The sequence below is a fragment of the Trichosurus vulpecula genome, chromosome 2, assembly GCF_011100635.1.
Source record: "Trichosurus vulpecula isolate mTriVul1 chromosome 2, mTriVul1.pri, whole genome shotgun sequence".
Classification (NCBI taxonomy): Eukaryota; Metazoa; Chordata; class Mammalia; order Diprotodontia; family Phalangeridae; genus Trichosurus; species Trichosurus vulpecula.
Window position 1 is genome coordinate 382,211,464 of NC_050574.1, and position 21,659 is coordinate 382,233,122.

Below are 21,659 nucleotides of genomic sequence, written 5' to 3' on the forward strand. Positions count from 1 at the left end.
CTGCTGAACTTACTTCTAATATGAAAACTCTGGTCTGGTTAAACTATGTTGTAAAAAAAAAATATTTATTTTAAACAGTTTAAACACACACACATTGAGAGAAACAGAGCACAAACACATCTTTGACCCAAGGGAGGATCTTTTGATTTTGAAATATTGCACATGCTTAAATTAATTGAGGCTTCATACCCAAATTATCTTTCCCTGATGTCTGTAATTACTGCAACTCTAATGCTAAATTCATCATTCCAATAAACAAGTACTTCCCCTGACCCTTTGAGGGTATGAAAATGTTAAGTGCAATCAACGGTAAATCAAAGTGAGATCGCTGGAGATAACAAATACAAAATACACACATTGTTGAAATGAATATAATGAAATAATGAGCCATTAAGAATTGACAAGATGGTCAATTTCAGAAAAAACTGGAAAGACCTCTGAACAGAAGCAGAAAGAAATCAGCAGAACTAGGAGAACAATTTATGTAACATCATAAAGACAACTCTGAAAGACTTCAGAACAATAATCAATACAATGATAAGTCATGATTCTAGACAAATTAAAATGAAACATGTTATCCACATCCTGCCAGAGGTAAAGGACTTAAAATGCAAACATAGTTTTGAACACAGTCAGTGTGGGAATTTGTTTTGAGGAACTATACATATTTGTTATGAGGATTTTCATTATTTAAAAAGAATTATTCAGTGGGGGGGGGGCTGGAGAGATATAATAAATACTTGCAAAAATGAATGAATAAGATTATTTTTTAAATAAATATATACTATCAGGTCACTCCCCAGATCAAAAATGGGTATCGACTACCTACAAATTAAAGTACAGTAAACTTAGAGTAAATTAAAGGCTTGACATTAAAGGCACTTTACAATTTGCTCCAAACCTATTTTTTTCCTCCCTTCTCACTATTTTCATAAGTATTCCCCAAACACACCGTTAGAATTCTATCTTCTGCTCATGTCACTCTCCCGTTCTGGAAGTCCCTTCACCCATTCAAATACTGCCTATTCTTAAATGTTCAGCTGCAAGTAAATGTAATCAATTTCTCTAATCCTCATTGACTCTCAAGCCTTTCTAAAACAGAAAACCTGTGCTGGAGATAAAACAATTTTAACGATATCCCAAAAAAGATAAAACCTTTATAAACAAATGTCTAACTTGAACTCACTCAGCACTACACCCCTCTCCCTCACCTCTGACCACACTTCCACTAGCAAGACTGCACAAGCTGACCAAACTCATAGGTTTGCAATAGAATGCCACTCAGGCCTCCTCTTTCCCCCCAGTGTCTCACAGATGCCAATTCTAAATGGCAGAAATTTGCTCAGGCCACAATAGTCAACACCATGGCAACATTCTGTATCTGGCCAGAATGGAGGAAAGAAATGCAGGTCCAGAATGCACTGAAAATAGAGCTCAACTCTATACCTGATCCCACCCAATGCCCAGTGCTGGGGAGATACAAAATCCAAATGACAAAAATTTGCTTAGGCTGCAATAGTTATCAACATAGTAGTGCTCCATGCCACTGGGCCAGACAACTAAGGAACAGAGGCCATGAGGACAGGACATATAAGTGTGGAGCTATGTGATAATCCACTGAACTTGAAGGAAAGAGCCCAGCATCCAGCTGAGTTGTGTTCTCCCAGAAGTCACTTGAGGCAGAGACCAAAGTTACTGATTTCATGAATTGTCCAATGTGGGAAAAGGTTGAAATGCTTCAGGATTCAGCCTCCAGGGAAACTAGCATCAGAGTGGAGGGACTCAGAAGAGAACAACGTCAGAAAATAAGGAAAAAAGACTAAAATTACTTAAAAAAAAAAAAAAACTCAGGAGGAAGAAAATGACCTTGAACATAAAAAGATAAACTGACAGAGAAAACATTAGCAGAAAAAGGAAATAATGACCTCCCAGTTCTAATGAGTTCTGGCATCTATAAATAAATAGTACAAAATAAAAGAAAACGACTGAATACCTGATGAGACAGGGAAACCAGTAGATTTTGAAGAGAGCCTGGAACCACAGAATGCTGTTCCTGAGTAGTTTAAAAGAGAAATTAGATTAGAGCAGAATTTACAGGCTGCACAATGGAAATAATGGGCAAAATGGAAAAACTTTAATCTGTGATGCCACATCTCACAAAATAAACATAAAACTCATTAGAAATGCAAATACATAGAAATGAATAACAATCAGGAAAAAGAGAAGAAAAAAGCAGTAACATTAAAAGAAAGCATGCTTCTTTTCATATAAGCAAAACATACTGATGTCAAAGAGAGGAAATATAAAGACAACTTAAGAATTATAGGTCTTGAAGAAGAAGAGGGAAAATTGGAACATTAATTCATTGTTGGTGGAGTTGTGAACTGATCCAGCCATTCTGGAGAGCAATTTGGAACTATGCCAAAGGGGCTATAAAAATGTGCATACCTGTTGACCCAGCAATATCACTCCTACGGTATATCCCAAAGAGATCTTAAAAATGGGGAAAAGACCCACATGTATGAAAATATTTATAGCAGCTTTTTTTGTGGTGGCCAAGAACTGGAAATTGAGGGGATGCCCATCAATTGGGAAATGGCTGAACAAGTTTTGGTATGTGAATGTGATGGAATACTATTGTGCTATAAGAAATGATGAGCAGGCTGACTTCAGAAAAATCTGGAAAAACATATATGAACTGATGTTCAGTGAAGGGAGCAGAACCAGGAGAACATTGCGCACAGTAACAACCACATTGAGCGATGACTGATTTTGATAGACTTAACTCTTCTCAGCAGTGCAAGGACCTAAAACAACTCCAAAAGACTCATGATGGAAACTGCCATCCACATCCAGAGCAAGAAATATGGAGACTGAAGGCAGACAGAAGCATACTATTCACTCTCTCTTTTGGTTTGGTTTGGTTTTTTTTCTTTCTCATGGTTCCTCCCATTTGTTCTAATTCTTCTATACAACATGACTAATATGAAAATATGTTTAATAAGAACTGTGTATGTAGAGCCTATATTGGATTGCACACTGTTTTGGGGAGGGGGAGAGGGAAGGGAGGTAGAGCAAATTTAAAGCTTATAGAAGCGAATGTTGAAAATTAAAAATAATTTATTTTTTTAAAAAAAGAATTATAGGCCTCCTAAAAGAACAGGACAAGTCAAAAAACCTGAACAGCATAATTCAAGAAATACTGTCCAGAGCTTCAGTGCACAAAAGTAAAGTGCCAATCAATCAAAAGAATCCAAAGGCTGTCTCCAGAGGAAAAAAAAAAATCCAAGGCAGCAAACTACAAGACATATCGTGGTTATATTTTAAAATTATTTTGAGAAATGACACTCTTCAAGAGACCAGGAAAAAGACTTTCAAATAAAAAGGAAAGGAAATTTAGATACTTCTACAGCATCTAGAAAACACAGGAGATAATGGAATAATGTGTTCTAAAGAGCAATGGAGCTCAAAATGCAGCCCAAGGTGACTTACCCTGCAAATCTCAGCCTAACTGTATGTGAAAAAGGAAGGACTTCAAAAATAAAGAGACATTCAAAACATTAACAGAAAGAAAATCAGATGAGAAGAGAATTATTTGCTTCACAGATTGCCCTAAATAACAAAAATACATGAGTAAACTAATACAACAACCAGGGACAACAATAACAAAACAATAACAAAGGCCATTCAGAGACTTCTTTTGAAGTGCACACAAAGAGACAATGGGGGAAAGCAGAAATCAAATAGAAGTGAGGGTAGAGAAACAGGCCAGAGGCATCATGGACTAGACAGCAGATAATATGTGATATGCCTTAATCAAGTCAAAGGCTAATAATGATGAGAAAATAACTCCTGTAGTGTCTCAGGGAAAAGAGACTAAAAGGAGAGGAGGTAAAGGAAAAGGAGAGATTAAAACTGGGAAAAGAAAAAGAGAAACATTATTTAAATGATAGGAAATGGATACCACTGATGAATGTTCCTATGGGTGAAGAAAGATCCTCTCTAAAAGGAGATGAGGACCTTACAATGGTTATTATCTACAGGGATTTGGTACCTACAGAAACCACTTATCCTGCCCCAGGAAAAAGGGAATCAGAGCCCCTAAGAGCTACTGACTCACAGTAGAGGGGAAGGGCATGAACCCAGAGAAAACTGAGGCAAATGGAAGGGGGGAAAGGGCTAAGAGGAGGGCAAAGGTCAATGACAAATTGCATAATCAGAGACAAAAGACGAATCCTACCAAAAAGCAATATCCTCTCTATTACCTGCAGAAATTGGTATTTTTCTATGAGTGAGGCACAGGAGAAAAAGGGGGCCAGCTCAAGAAGGAAAAATCAACCTTCAAAAATTGACTGCATTTCTATGTGTGGTACTGGAGAAATCAAGGAGAACCCTGTCCCCAGCCCCTAAACAAAACCCCAGTTTGCATAATAAAGAATGGACTCAGACCTTTTGGCATTTAGCAAATGTCCCTGGGGTTCCGTGACTCCTCCAAGGAATGTCAATAGATAAGATTATCCCACTTAAGGATAACCTGTCAGAATCTTTGATCTGTCAGGACTTTTGTTCCTGTACCCCCGGACCACCCTGTGACCTAGCATGTAAATTTCAAGAGATAATTAACCACTGCACCCTGTATTTTCTATAAATACTACGTTATCACCCCAACTCAGGGCCATTCTGATTTGGGTTGAACCCTGAATGGACACCGGCTAATAAATTCTCCATTTAAAACTTACACTCTATGGAGCGTCTCACTCGCTCTTGGTATAACATATGTAACAGATAAAATTCAAGAGGTAATAAAAGAAAAATATCCCACTCCAAATAACTACAAAATGCATAAAGTGTCTTGGTGTCAATCTAAGGAAACACACAAAAGACATACAGATTTACTTACAAAGTTCTACTTAAAATGTTTATAAGGGAGAATGTAAAATAGGTACATTAAAAATTTTAATTCCATGAGGAAAACAAAGAATAAAGAATTAAATAAGAACAAGGTTTGCAAATCAAAGAATATAATTCTAGAATGCACAGAAATGGAAAATAAATGAGCAGAGTAAGGGAAAGAAAAAGGCTCAAAAAATGAAATTTTAAAAATTAACCAACAAAACAAATTAAAGGGAAGTTGAGGAAGGGGAATTCTACTTAATTCTATATTAATCCTATATAATCGAGAGGGAAAAAAAGAATAGATTTAAATAAACAGATAAAAGAAACATGAAACAAATAAGCAAAACTTCAAAGGGTAACAAACAGGAAGAGGTAGACCTCAAAAATGAGGCGAAGGGACAGTATCCATAGAGTCACATTAAAAAAAATTAAGGAAGGTACAGTTAGGTGGTGCAGTGAGTAGAGCACCAGCCCTGGAGTCAGGACGACCTGAGTTCAAATCCGGTCTCAGACACTTGACACCTTTACTAGCTGTGTGACCTTGGGCAAGTCATTTAGCCCCAACTGCCCTGCCTTCCCCTCTCTAAAAAAAATTTAGCAAAAATAACTATAGAGGCACAGTATTGTTTTTATAACACAAGAGAAAAAAATCATTACTTGAAAAAAATAGAGACAAATGGGTGAAAATATAAACCTAATTCTCACAACTTAAAATGTGAATGGATTAAACAATCCAATTTTTAAAAATGATTGTCTGGATAAGAAAACAAAACCTTACGATTTTAAAAACAAAGATATACATAGAATAAAAATGAGGGACTGGAAAAAAAATTTGCTATGCATAAAGTGAATCCAAAAAGCCAGGAGTTGTTACTATGCAATCAAAGCAAAAATAAGCATTCACCAAAAGAGGAGGTAAGGGATGGATAATAAATGAGGAAACTACATTATGCTGAAAGGAACCAAAGATAACAAACCTTTATCAGTATCAAACTTATATGCTCCAAATGCCTTTACATCTAAATTTATAAAAGGAAACAGTAATGGAGCTACAAGAATACAAAAACAGTAGCACAATAATGCCAGAAGATTTCAATGTCTCTCTCTCATTTTTGGATAAGTTTAACAGGAAGATAAACTAAAGAGAAAATATAATAGCTTATGCATCTTTTAAATGGGATTGCAAAAGATTAACAATTGCAGTAATTTTTCAGCACCACATAGAACTTCTACAAAAACTGACCATGTATTCAGACACAGAGATATTGAAAACAAATGTAAAAAGGTAGAAATAATAAACACATCCTTTAGAGTCTATAACACAATAAATATAGTACTTAATTCAGAGACTTAAAAAAAAAGACAAAGACCCAAAATGAGACTCAGACTCAACAATAAAATTCTAAATAATAACTGGGTCAAAGAACAAATCATATAAGCAATTAATAATTATGTGAAAGAAAATTATAATGATGAAACATACCAAAATTTCTGTGATGCAGCAAAAGAAGTCCTCAGGGAAAAAAGCATATCCCTACAAATATATATTAAGAAGATAGAAAAAGAGAGGATTAATTAACTAAATTTGCATTAAAAAAATTTTTAAAGCTAACAAATGAACCTAAAATAATCACAAAGGAGGGTATATTGATAATTAAGAAACAGCTAAATAGAAACAAAGCTGGTTCTTTAAAAAAGACTGATAAAATGACGTATGTTAAACCACTCTGATTAAAAATTAGAGGGGAGAATTAATCAATAAAATAGCAGACAAGATGAAATCGGAAGAAATAAATCATAATAGATTATGCACAGATATATCCTAGGCTAACGAAATTGAAAAAACAAAAGAAACAGAGAAATACTTTCAAATACTAAAAATTCCAAAAATGACAGAACATGAAACAAAGATCTTAAATGACCCTACCTCAAAAAAGGAAACTGAAATAGCTGTAAAGGCACTACTTAAAACAAAAAAGCAAAAGCCTGTCCTAGTCCTGATGGATTCACAGGAAAAGTCTATCAAACTTTTAAAGGACAAATAATATCCATACTACACATTGTTTTTTAAAAAACTGAAAAAGTATCCTATAAAGAATCTTTTTCTGTGACAAATACAATCCTAATACCTAAAAACCAGGGAAAGATAAAACATAGAAGGAAAATTACAGACCAATATCATGAATGAATACTAATTAAAAATTTTAAACAGTTATGTCAAACAGACTACAGCAACCTATCCAAGAAATAATTCATTACAGCGAAGTTGGAGTTATATCAGCAACGACAGAATGATAGAATGCTTCAACATTAGGAAAACAATCAACATGATAAATCGTATTAAAAACAAAAATGTTCAAAGTCACATGATTAACCTATTCAGACATTTTATTTCCCACCTCAATTATGCTCATTTTAGATTTCTGACTTCTCTACCAAGCTCCCAGTAAACTCATCACTGGGAAATCTCATGATCTTGAAAGATCAAATCAGCCTTGTTACTTATATCTCAGCAATACTTTCTGCTCCTTTGTCTGTGGGGGAGCCATAAACTCCACCATTTAAGGAGGGGGGAAATGAGAGACTTCTCATTTCCCACCCCCAGCTGCACTCATTTTGGATTGCTTTAACTTCTCCAGCAGTACTTGTTTTGGACTTCTTTGACTTTTCCACCATGGTCCCAACATGTATCTCCTCCTAACCTCCTTCTCTACTTTTCTTTTTGCTCCTTGAAGTCAGGGACCACCTTTTTTCATATTTTTATCCCCAGAATTAATACAGTACCTGGCACATGGTGGGCACTTAATGTTTATCAATGACTACTGATATGTTTATCTCAACAAATACAGAAAAAGCCTGTGACAAAGTACAACACTCACTTTTGCTTAAAAAAAAAAACCCTACAAAATATAGGAACAGAGGGACTTCAAAAATGAAAAGCAAGTATCACAGGATGCACTAGAACCTTTTTCAATAAATACAGGAGTAAAGCAAGGAGGCCCACTCTCCCTACTATTATTTGATGTAGTTATATTAACAATTGCAGTAAGCCAAGAGAAAGAAATTAAATCCATAAAGAGAGGTAAAGAAGAGATAGAACCATCCCTGTTGGCTGATAATATGATAGTACACTTCAAAAATCCTAGAGAATCAGGAAAGATACTAATTTAAACAATTTACTTTCAGCTAAATTTCAGTCTACAATAATCAACCTTCAAAAATTAATTGCATTTCTATGTAACAGATAAAATTCAAGAGGCAATAAAAGAAAAAGAAATCCCATTCCAAATAACTACAAAATGCATAAAGTGTCTTGGGGACAATCTACCAAAACACACAAAAGACATACAGATTACTTACAAAGTACTACTTAAAGAAATAAAGAACTAAAATAGCTGAAGGAATATTCAGTTCTTGTGGCTAGGCCAGTGCCAATATAATAAAAAATTAAGATAGTACCAAAGTTCATACTTTTAAAGATATACCAATCAAATTATCACAGGGATACTTTGTAGAACTTAATGAAATAATAATAAAATATATTTGGAAAAATAAAAGATCTAGACTATCAAGGGAAATGAGGAATGACGTAAACACAAAGGTTGATTAGCACTTCTAGACTTCAATCTATATTATAAAGCAGCATGTAATCCAAACATGTAATTAAAAGAACAGACTAGACAATGGAAAATAAAAAACAATGCAAGTTAATAAACCAGTATCTTACAAAGCAAAAAACAAATTATTTAGAAAAGTTCTTCCTATTTGATTAAAAAAAAAACCTGGCCAAACAACAAAAGCAGTCTGCCAACAAACATCTTACGTAGCATTCCACAAAAATGGATATGTAAACTTAATATTAAAGTTAATACTATTAAAAAAAATTGAAATAGTAGCAGATCATATACCAGTTACAGCAACTGGTAGAAGAGGTATTCGTAACCTAACAAGAAATAGAAGTATTAGATAACTTTATTACATGAAATTGAAAAGCTTCTGCATAGATAAAATTAATGCACCAAGGATAAGGGAGAAGGGAACAAACATTAACATAACAACCTGCTAAGCATAAGACAGAGTCTTAAGTACTTTACAAATATTATCTCATTTGATCCTCACAATAACCCAGGAAGGTATATGCTGTTATTCCGGTAGGGGAACTGAGGATAATAGAAGTTATATAGCTTGCCCAGGGTCATACTACCAGTAAATGTCTGAGGCCAGATTTGAACCCAGGTGTTCCTGAATCCAAGTCCAGCACTGCATCTACTGAGGCACCAGCTCCTTCTAAGATAAAGAGACTCTAAGATAAAGAGACAAGGAGTCAAATGGGGAAAAAAAGTCTTTGCATGAAATTTCTCTGATAAGGGTTTAGAGTCCAAGGTATATAAAAAATTAACAAGTATACTTAAGACCAAAAGCCATTCTCCAACAGATAAATGGTCAAAGGATATAAACGAACATTTCTTAAAATGTCAATCACATGAGAAAATGCTTCAAATCATTAATGCAAATGCAAATCAAAATAATACTGAAATTACACCTCATACCTTGAAAATCGGCAAAGAGGACAAAAATGGCAATAGTCTATGTTGAAGGGGTAGTAGGAAGAGAAGCACACCAATGCATTGCTGGTGGAGCTGTAACAATACAACTATTCTGGATTACGCAAATGAATTGGCTAAGATGTCCTTTTGACCCAGAGATTTTATTACTAGTTTTATACCCCAAGGAAACCATTGATAAGAAAGTCCCCATCTATACCAAAATATTTGTAATAGCATTTTTGGTGATTACAAATTATTGGAAACAAAGCAGATGCTCATAAATTAAAGAATGGCTAGACAAATTATATTATGAATTTAATGGGATATTTTGGTGCTATAAGAAACGGTGAATATGATGAATACAGAGAAATGTGCAACAATCTCCATGAACTCATGAAGAAGTGAGTAAGAAGAATCAAGAAAACGATATGAGTAAAACAAGCAATATGATATAATAACTACAATGTAAGTGGAAGGATCCACATATGTACAAAATAAAACATCAATGTTATAAAACCATAAAGAATAACCATAGCTTGAAAGAAGAGATATTAGAGTCCAATCCCAAACTACTTCTTTGAAGAAGTGGGAATGCCACAAGTATTGCACATTGCATATGGTTTTGGACTTTTTTCAATGTATTGATCAGTTGTACTGATTTTTCTTCCTCTTTATTCTTTAGGTTTTTTTTTGTTTAAAAACCATTATTTGTTATAAAGCGAAAGCTTTCTGGGAAAAGGAAGGACAGATTGTGGGGAAAAAACTCTGCTGATACAAAAAACAAAAGATATCAATGAAAACATTTTAAAATGCTCAAATAAATTGGCAAAGAACAAAAAATGAGATGTCAATGTTGGACGGGTCTGTGAAAATTCAATCACACTACATACTGTTGGTGGACCTGTGAATTGGTCTAACTTTTCAGGAAAGCAATCTGAAATAATGCTAAGAATTTGACTAAAATGTCCATACCCTTTTGACCACAGAGATCCTACTGCTAGGAATACACCCTAAGGAGGTAAATAATAGAAAGAAACCTCAAAGGCACCAAAATATTTACAGAAGCTCTTGTTATTTACAAAATATTTATAGCACCAAAGATGTCCAAAGGGTAGAGAATCGAACATTATGAGAATCAATATAGAAGTGAAGGCAAAATGGCAGAGCAGCAGGAAACAGTTCCGCTCTCCTTCCCCTCAACTCAAATTCCTTCAATCGGCCTTAAAAAATGCACTAGATTGAATCCTGAAGGGGAAATCCATAAAAGTCACAGTGAGGGGGCAGCTAGGTGGCACAGTGAGTAGAGCACCGGCTCTACTGGAGTCAGGAGGACCTGAGTTCAAATCTGACCTCAGACACCTGACACACTTACTAGCTGTGTGACCTTGGGCAAGTCACTTAACCCCAATTGCCCTGCCTTACCCCCTCAAAAAAAAAGTCACAATGAGTCATTATTCCAGCCCAGATTAGCAGAGACTGAGAGGTACTTAAGACACTAGGGACAGTATCAGACCAGGAAATCTTCATGCACAGATCGCTCTAGCATCCAATGACAGGCTGTGCACTAGGGCAAGAAAAGGTCCCAGAATCACACCAAGGAACCACAGACAGGCAGGTGCCAACTGGCAGCTACCCATCTGAGATCAAGAATTCAGAGTGAACTAAGAAGGGGTTCTGAGTCCCGCGATGGCCCTGGACAATGTACAGAGAAAGGTTGGAGATTAGAAGGAAGCAGTGGCACTGTGCCTAGTTCAGTGTGAAGCTTACAAAGGAATAACCAGGGTAGGAATCTCAAACCACATATGAACCTACAGTTCTTTCACTCTGGACCAGCAGTTTTCCAGTTGGCTGATAGGGGCTGAGTCTAGCAGCAGTATACTTGTTGCTCAGACTGAAAGAGAGATCAGAAACTTGCATAACTCAGACCAGGGGGAAAGCAATCAGGTCACGCTGGGAAACACTTAAAACTTACAGGTACTTAGTCTGTCCCTGAGATCCCTGAATAACACAATACTCAATACTCCAAGAAAGCAGCAACAGAACCAGCCCAGTCCTTCCCTGCAGAAGTGCTCTAAACCCAGGCCTAACATCAAAACTGAAGCCAAGAAGCTAGCTGGAAGAACAAGCAATTATGGTGGCAAGGGTCCCTGGAACAGAGAGAGAGAAGAAAAGAATGACTCCAGTTCATCTACAAGCAGGCCTCTGAGAAAAACACAACTTGGGCACAAATTCAACTAGAATTCCTAGAAGAGATAAACCAAAAGTTGGGTTTTTTTTTTAGAGTTCAGTTCTTTTTTAAAGGTAAAAAATGCTTTTATAAATGAAATAAGAATGCTTGAGGAAAAGTTGGAGAAGAATTGAAAGGTACAGAAGAAAGAACTGGGAAGGGAATTAACAGCTTGGCACAAGAGTTACAAATCCTTGCAAAAGTAACAAAGTCTCTGAAAATCAGAACGGACCAAATAGAAGCAAATGATTCCAGAAGACAACAAGAAATATTAAAGCTAAACCTAAAGACTGGAAAAGTATAAGAAAATGTAAGGTATCTCATGGCAAAAATAAATGTACTGGAAAACACATCAAGGGAAAAAATTAAGAACTACTAGACCACCTAAAAACCATGACCAGAAAAAAGGAGGGAGAGCACAGACATCATATTGCAAGAAACCTTCAAAGAAAACTACCCAGATCTCTTACAGCCAGAGGGTAAATTGTAAATAATTGGACACCTCCTGAAACGAAAACTCCCAGGTACATTGGAGCCAAAATCCACAGCTTCCAAGTTAAATAAACAGACAAAATGATATAAATCAACGAATGAATAAATAAATGAATGAAGAAAATGAATGGATGAGTTAATGAATATTACAAGCATACAGAAAGTACCAACAAGCCAGTCAAAATCACACAAGACTTAGCAGCTACCACAATAAAAGAGCTGACAACTTGGAACATGGCATTATGGAAGGCAAAGGATATAATCATATAGCCAAGAATAACTTACTCAACAAAACTGAGTATAATGCTAGAGAGAAAAATGAAATAGAGGCTAAAGCTATGCTGAAATTTCCAAGTTCAAATATAGGAGTTAAGAGAAACATAAAACAGTAAACATGAATGAATAATAAAGAACGAAACAAGGACAAATTGCTTATATTCAAATAAGGGGAGATGATACATGAGTCCTCTGAACTCTATCATCATAAGAAGGCATGGGAATAGTTTTGCTATGTCTTGATGACTTTAAGAATAGAAAAAGATAGAGAAGGGAAGAAGAATACATTGCAGGCATGAGGGGGAGGAAAGAATATAAAAAAGGAAAAGAATAATTTAGAGAAATTTATCTCACATAATCAGAGTTGACAAATGGACATCTAAACAAATATGGAAGAGGAAGTGGAGAAAAGCAGCTGACACTTCAACCTTATTCTCATTTGAACTGGTAATGGAGGGAAGAATACACACACACACACACACACACACACACACACACACACACCCCTGCTTGCAGAAGTAAATTTCATTCGACAGTAAAACAGCAGGGAAATGGGAGAAGGGGAAATGAGGAAATACATGGAGGGTAGATTAAGGGAGAAATGAGTCCCAAGCAAAACAAACTCTAAGGATATATAAAAATATTTGTAGTTCTTTTGGAGATGGCAAAGAACAAGAATCTGAGGGAGTATCTATATATTGGGGAATGGTTGAACTAGTTAGGGCACATAAATGTGATACAATTCTGTTGGTTTCAGAGAAAGCTGGGAAGACTTATATGAAATGATACAGAATGAAGTGAATGGAACCAGCAGAACAATTCATATAAAGACAACAATATGACGAAGAAAAACAATTTTAAGACTCAGGAGCTCCAATCATCAAAATGGCAACCATGATTCCAGAGGACTAAAGTTAAAACGTTCCACTCACCTTCTGATAGGGAGGTGAGGGACTCAGTGTACAGAACATGACACTTAACTTTTTTAGACATGGGCAATGCAGAAACTTGCTTTGCTTGCCTATGTACCTTTTTAATGGGGGTTTTGTTTTTCTTTTGTTCTCAATGGGGGTGGTGGTATTTAAGGTAGGAGGGTGAGAAGGCAGATTTTAGCTGTTTTAAAATATATACATAATTTTAAAAAAGAAATAGGGAAAAAGAAGAATAAAGAAGCATAGGTAGACTAGTATGAAATGATGCAAAGTAAAATAAGCAGAAAGGAAAATATGCATAACAATTACATTAAATTAAATGGAAGGAACAAAATAACGCAAAACAAAACTGGATACTGCATTTTACCGAGCTTAGCACTGAAGAAGAGATGAAAAAACCTATCTCCCCCTTCTTCGCTGTAGGAAACTATGGGTGTGCATAACATGTCAAAATGAGATGGGTTGGTTAGCTTTGCTTTAAAAATATTTTCTTATTCTTTGTTACAGGAGATAGCTCTCTGCATATATTTGGTTTTTTAAATGTATTTTTATTTGATTAAATATTTCCCAATTACATGTAAAAAATAAACATTCATTTTAAAAAATTTTAAGCACCAAATTTTCTTCCTTCCTCCTGCTCCTCTTCTACCCTTGAGAAGGCAAGCAATGGCATCAACTATACACGTGGAGTCATGCAAAACATTTCCATATTGGTCATATTTGTGCATATATACTTACATGTTATGTATATAAATATACACACACACACATTTGTGTCTACAGATAAGGTGAGGTATATAAATATGGATATATAAAATGTATGTCTATACACAGCTACATCTATAAAAATTAAGGTGATAAAGAAAGAAAAACTAAATCCCACCTGAGCTCCACTCCAAAGTGAGCTCTCTTTTTTCTCTGAAATCCCCAAGCAGTTTCAGAGATCACTTATTTGGCGCTTCTCCCTTGTGCCTTGCAATATTATTTTAAATAAAAATATGGCATATCTTTCTAGCAAGATTACATATTCGTAAAACATGGTAGGGCCTGTCTCCAAAACTTGTCATTCCCATAGCAGTTAATATAGTGCCTTGGCACATTACAGATGTTCAATAACCATCTGGTTATAGCTCCCTAACCTATAAGCTCTTCAAGCAGAGATCTTATCTCCCATAACATCTCTCTCACATCACTCAGTCCTGTACACAGTACATATTTGGTAGGCACTGATTGCTCCTAATTTTTCAAAAAAGTACATTAAAAGAAACAACAATAAAAACAATTCTTCCATTAATCAAAACTCAAAAGTTCATTTTAAATGAGTTATAATCTGAACCTGTGGAAGTATGCTAAGCACAGACTATTCCCACATTTTGTCAGCTTTGCCAATTTGCAGGATGTGAAGTGAAACCTCAACGTTGTTTTGATTTACATTTCTCTTATTATTTGTGATTGGGAACATTTCAAATCATTGTCAATAGTCTGATATTCTTTTGAGAACTGTACATATCCTTTTCCACTTATCTATTGGAAAAAGGCTTTTGGTCATATATTAACATGTGTATGTGCAGACACACACCTTAATTGTTTATATTGTATCAGACACCAAACCTTTATCAGAGAAATTTTATGACAAAGATTTTTTTCCCATTCAACTGTTTTCCCTTCTTTTCCTAGAGGCATTAATTCTGTCTGTACAGAAGCTTTTCAGTTTCACTTAATCAAAGTTACCTATTTTATCTTTTGTAATTGCCTCCATTCTTTGTTTGGTTAAGAATAAAGCACCTATAAATGACCATAGTAATCTAGTGTTTTAAAACCCAAAGACTCCAGCTTTTGGGACAAGAACTCACTTTAACAAAAACTGCTGGGAAAACTGGAAAACAGTATGGCAGAAATTAAGTATACCAAGATAAGATCAAAATGAGTACATGATTCAAACATAAAGGGTAATACCATAAGCATATTAAGAAAGCAAGGAATAGTTTAACTGTCAGATCTATGGAGAAGGGAAGAATTTATGACCAAACAAGAGAAAGAGATCATTATATGATATAAAATGGGACACTTTTGATTATATTAAAAGTTTTTGCACAAGCAAAACCAATGCAACCAAGAAGAAACGCAAAAAGTTGGGAAACAATTTTTACAGCAAGTGTTTATGATAAAGGCTTCATTTCTCAAATACATAAAGAACTAAGTCAAATTTATAATCCAAATCACTCCCCAACTGATAAATGGTCAAAGGATATGAACATGCAATTTTTAGATAAAGAAATCAAAGCTAGTCATATGAAAAAATGCTCTAAATCACTACTGATTAGAGAAATGCAAATTAAATAACTCTGAGGTGCCACCTCACACCTATCAGACTGGCTAATATGACAGAAAAGGAAAATAATAAACGTCCAAAGGGAAAACAGAGACACTAAAGCACTGTCGGTGGAACTGTGAACTGATCCACCTGTTCTGGAGTTGGATTTGGAACTATTTGGAACTATGCCAAAAGGGCCATAAAACTGTGCATACCCTTTGATCCAGCAATACCGCTACTAGGTCTGTATCCCAAAGAGATTAAAAAGGGGGGGAAAGGAAGAACTGTTTGTATAAAAAATTTATACCAGCTCTTTTTGTAGTATCAAAGAATTAGAAATTAATGGAATGCCCATCAATTGGGGAACGGCTAAACAAGTTGTGGCATATGACTGTAATGGAACATTACCATACTATAAAAAATGATGAGTGGAACGGTTTCAGAAAAACCTGAACAGACTTATATAGTGAAGTGAGCAGAATGAGCAGAACATTGTACACAATTAGGGCAATACTGTATCATAATTAACTGCGAATGACTTAGCTATTCTCAGCTACTGCTACACTATGATCAACTATGAATGTTACACTTACACTTCCAAAGGACTCACCATGAAAAATGCTACTATCCACCCCCAGAGAAAGAACTGATGGCCTCTGAATGCAGATCAAAGCACACTATTTTTCATTTTCTGTATTCTTTTTTTGTGGATCTTTTTCATCTGGGTCTATGTCTTCTTTCACAACATGATTAATATGGTAATATATCTTGCATGACTGAACATGTATAATCTATATCAAATTGTTTACTTTCTCAGGGAGTGGGGAGGTGAGGGAAGGAGAGAAAAATTTTGGAACTTAAAATTTTTAAAAAATACTTGTTAAGGGGCAGCTAGGTGGCGCACTGAGTAGAGCACCGGCCTTGGAGTCAGGAGGACCTAAGTTCAAATCCAGCCTCAGACACTTGACGTACTAGCTGTGTGACCTTGGGCAAGTCACTTAACCCTAATTGCCCTGCCTTCCCCCCTTCAAAAAAAAAACATGTTAAATAGCAACACTGTGTGATGATCAACTATGATAGACTTAGCTCTTCTCAGCAATACAATAATCCACGATAATTCCAAAAGACTCATGATGGAAAATGCTATCCACATCCAGAGAAAGAACTATGGAGTCTGAATGCAGATTGAAGCATACTATTTTCACTTTTTTTTTGTTTTTTCTTTCTCATGGCTTTTCCCTTTTGCGCTGATTCTTCTTTCACAACACAACTAATGTGGAAATATGTGCAGCATAATTGTACATTTATAATTTATATCAGATTGCTTGCTGTCTAGGGGAGTGGGGAGAGGAGGGAGAGAGTGAGAAAAATTTGGGCCTCAAAATCTTATAAAAACTAATGTTGAAAACTATCTTTACATGTTATTAAAAAACATTAAATAAAAAAACATACATATGTTAAAAACTGTCTTTACACGTAACTGGGGGAAAATATTATTTAAAAAAAAAGAATAAATCTCCTACCCATAGCTGTGAGAAGTATATGATCTGCTTTTCTTCTAATTTTTTAATACTATGATCTTTAATAGTAAGGTTCTTTCTAGTTCAACAATCATATTTGTCAGATCTGTCAGTACCTAAGGGTGTAACTCATCAGTGTCATTTGATGTGAACTCATTAAGAAGTACTTTCTTACTAGTCTCCTCACTTTTATAGGGTTTTAACTCTTTATTAGCCTAGACATACTTGTCTTTTCTAAATCAAAGAACATTCTCTTTGGCAGAGAAATACAGGTGAATAGCTCTGACTTCTCCCTTGTCAGTTATTGTCTTGTCCAAGGTGAGCAGCACTCCTATCTTTCCTTTGATCCTATTTTCCCCAATATAACAATAAAATGTTTTTTCTTGTTCTTAGCTTTCCTTACCAGCCAGTTCATTCAAGCTTTGGTACTTGTAACACTATATTCATAGGATTTTATTAAGCGTTTATGTATTCATCCTCTGTTACCTAACCTTGTTTTCCATGCTATTTGTCTTTTTAAAATACTAAGTTGGTTGGTCTAAACTGACCTGCTTGCTGGTCATCATACATAACATTTGAGCTCCTGTCTCTGTGGTCATATCTTAAATGTATACCCACCCTACTTCTTCATATAATCTTTAGCTTCCTTCAAATTCAACTCAGTATCTCCTCATAGGGAAGGCATATCCCTATTGCCACAGTTGCTGGTAACCTCCCCGCAAATGTTACTTTATGTGTATTTTACATATATTTTATATTTACTTACTGGTGTACATGCTTTCTCCCCAACAGAAGGCAAACTCCTGGAAGGCAGGGTTTGTTCTGTGTTTTGTCTTTCTATTCTCACCTAGAACGATGCCTGGTACATTGTAGGTCCTTAATAAATGTTTGGAGACTGAATTTATATAGAGAATTATAAATCTAGAGATGGAAAAGACATCTAATCTAACCTTTCTGTTTTACAGACAAGGAAACTGAGGCTCAGGAAAGTTAAATAAACTGCCCAAGGCCACAGGTAGGAGATGAGTCACACTGTTCTTTCCACTATGCCTCTTTAAACTCCTATTGGTAAGTTCCCTCTACATCCACATTGGTCCCCTTGGACCACAGGTTCTTAATCTGGGGTTGATAAACTTTGAGGGCAATTATAATTACATTTTTATTTTTACTAACCTCTAACTGAAATTTAAAATTTCCTTCAATTATGAATGTAGGCAACAAAACACAATAAAATTAGGCTTCACCAGATAAAGGGATTGGTAACACAAGAAAAGTTAAGAATTCCTGCTTTAGACAATTCCCCTTTTTCCTCCTGATGGGAATAGTTTTCCTTTGTGTCTTCAGAATTTCCTTCTTGAAAAATTCTTTATCCATCCTAGGCTTTGGAATTTTGGATCAAGACATCCTCTTAATCTTTTACCATTTGTTCTCTCTAATTCTAAGGCGTATGTCAGACTTTTCCCAACTTTCCCGTCCTCTATCACAAAATCTAGGAAGGAATGGTAAGTTCCCGTCCCCTAGCAACCATTAGTGGAGTGAAATTTTAAAATATGAACCATATTAATGAGGTCTTCATTATAGCCAATACTGCTAATCATTGCATTTCCTAAATCTTGCCTAATATCATTAGTGAAAAAGCAGAAAAAACCCAAAATGTTCATTTCCTGAAAAACAGTACATGAAAGTACTTAAAATTAAGATAGTAATTTTTCTTCTGTGTATTTAAATTGGCTGTGATCACATAATACAAATAAGCTTGTAATTACAAGCATTATTTCTGAAAAATATATCAATATGCTTAAATTCACTGCTTCTATACTTAAACTATTTAAGCATTAATATAAGTAAAATCAAGTTTTAGTGAAAAACTGCCTCCAAGTAATAAAATAATTCCCTCTCCCTCCCAAAAAAACCCCCAAAGAAATGAACTAATTTAATTATAACTCTAACTTCTTCTGAGGACTTGGCTATTGATTTGGTGGCCAAGGCCAAGCCGTTACATTAAAAAACAAAAACAATGAATTCATATTTGTCTAGGGCAATCTGAAGTCCTTGATATTCAGAAGGGGCAAATTACTAACTTAGTCAAACCTTCACCTCCGCCTTTCCTGTTCTGAAAAAGTACTACATTGTGGATATCAGTTATAACAAAATTTAAATTATGACCTTAATAAAGGCATAAAGAATGTCCTCGCATAATCCTTACATAATGTAGGTGATTTATTTCTTTGTTTTTACGGACTTTAGATCTTCAAAAAAAATTTTTCCCCTTAAAAATAGATTCCTATGTTATCTCCATCTTAGACATTCTATGTGGAAACTAAGTTAGGCTCTAACAATTCCAGATATAATACCTACTTGTTTCAAGGATCTCTGATTTCACCACATGGATAGAGACCATAACCCATCAACAGCGACAGGAGCTAAAAATCTCACTGCCCTGCGACCAAGTTCTTCAAGCGCCCCTCCAAACTCCACCAGGCTGCTCTTCATAGCCCACATGGATGATCCACCAATAGCTGTGCAGGAGTGTGTTTCACCAGGGGACTTGCCAGAGCTGTAGCTCCTTGGAGACTGCGGGGTAGACCACTTCCTTCTGAGACTTATGAGTAAGACTGGTGGGATGTTTAATAACCACCCGACAAAACGCGTCCCTATTGTTTAGGAATGAGTTCTTTCGAGACATCTTGTATCTGAGGTTTACGCTTTTACTCTGGCCAGCCAAGCTCGGTGTGAAGTCCTCGTCTGCGCGTCTCAGACCTCCCCGAGGGCATGGACACACTCACTTCCACGGGGGGCGAGGGCAGGGAAGGAGCATTTATGAAGAGCCGGCTGCTGTGCGGCACCCATCGGGCTACACGCTTTACCAATATTCTCATTTGATTCTCCAGGGAATCAAATTCTAGGTTCTGGGAATTTAAACAAGGGACACGAATCCCTCTTGGCAGAGTACGAAGGCGTCTCTTTCCGGTATTTTGAACCGCTTAGACCGAGGGAGGTGTTTAGCTCGGGCTGCCCACGGCTCCGGGCGAAGGGGGTACAATGGGCTTTCTGCGGTTGGAGGTCTTTATAACGAAGCGGGTTCTCGCTCTAATCGGGGCAGGGGCGCCCTCGGATGGCCCCAGAGGACCGAGGCAGCCTTACCCAGCAGCCTCGGAACTAGGGCGGGCTGAGGAAGGAAGATGAAATGGAGAGCTGGAGAAAGGAGCCCGAACTTGGGGAGGGGGAGGTAACTGATTAAGGGGATCCTCGGGGATCACCTTAGGGGTTAGCCGCATTTTTATTATTTCCGAGGTTCTCTCCCACGCCCCCACATCCCGACCCCGCAGAGGACCGCGGTATAGGTGGGAGGCCTTGACACAATTACACATTAACTATAGCCTAGAACGCCGACACGCGCTCTTTACATGACGGCGTTTCAACTGCTCTACGCAAAGAACGTGCGCTGACATCTGAACGCTGTCGCATTCATTTAAACAAGGTGGAGGGCGTGAGAGAATGCTAGTTAAGGGCCTTCATTTAAAAAAAAAAAAGTATAAGCTCAGTCAGGGAACAGAGCATGCGCAGTAAGGAGAACGAGGTTAATGGTACAGAGCGTTCGCAGCATGGAGACACAATCGCCTGAGAGTGAACAACGGGCATGCGCTGCGTGACCCAGAACAGGGCGCACGCGCACTGAGGGACCGCAACCCTCTGGTGGAGAGGGGGGGGAAGAAAAGAGGAGAGAGATCACCTCAGAGTTACGTCAGGAAAGGCCGTGTTTTACTGGGAGGCTAATGCCGACTACAGACCCCAGAAGTTTTCAGAGAACGAGAGATTTGGCGGTTACTCACCGACCCTTAGCTCGGAGTCGGACCACAGGCCTAGGTCCGCTGACGCTTAGCTCGCGGGCGCCGCCGCCGCTGTGATTCCATCCATCTTGAATTTGACGTCATCCCACACCAGGGATGAGGTCATCGCAGGCAGAGCTCGTCACGTGCGCAGCGTTCCCATTGGCCGCTGTACTCCCGGGGGGAGGGGAGAGAACTGTGGTTAAGGCCGACTTGGCTCGCAGCCTTAGGGGTTGAGGGATTAGGGGGCGGGGGGAAGTGCAGGGGAGGAGGATGAGGGGAACCGGGTATTGGAAGTGGGTACGTGCTCAAGTTTGCTAAACTTGGGGAAAGAGGCGAGAGGAGGCCGCGTGTGCTGAAGTCAGTAGCTGGAATCTGCCCCTTGGGACTCCTGCTGCTGCGGCGTGGTGCACGGTTTTGGTCGGTGTATCTTCCCCTCTCCCCTCTTCCCCCGCAGCTTCCGCCCCTGAACCCGTTTTTCAAAACGGAAAAAGGTCCTGCCCTCCTTTTGGAGGATTGGTGTTAACTTTTGCGCTTTTCCGGATGAGCAGCTGGGTCCATGGGATGATGTATTGTCTATTATGTCAGACGGAATCATGGAGACCTGGGTTCAAATCCTGCCCTT

At 37.1% G+C, this 21,659-nt stretch overlaps 1 protein-coding gene across 2 annotated transcripts in view; it reads right to left on the reverse strand.

The window, feature by feature from the left end:
* ZBTB21 (zinc finger and BTB domain containing 21) overlaps positions 1-21,134 on the reverse strand; it is a 57,592-nt gene extending 36,458 nt beyond the window's left edge. The window contains exons 1-3 of one of the 2 annotated variants that reach the window (XM_036745046.1): positions 21,038-21,134; positions 6,380-6,430; positions 1,994-2,053 (exon numbers count right to left, since the gene is read on the reverse strand). The gene's annotated coding sequence lies outside the window, so the exon portion shown is untranslated. The remainder of the gene's footprint in view (positions 1-1,993; positions 2,054-6,379; positions 6,431-21,037) is intronic. The other variant, XM_036745045.1, reaches the window with a different exon arrangement.
* Positions 21,135-21,659: the final 525 nt, after the last annotated feature.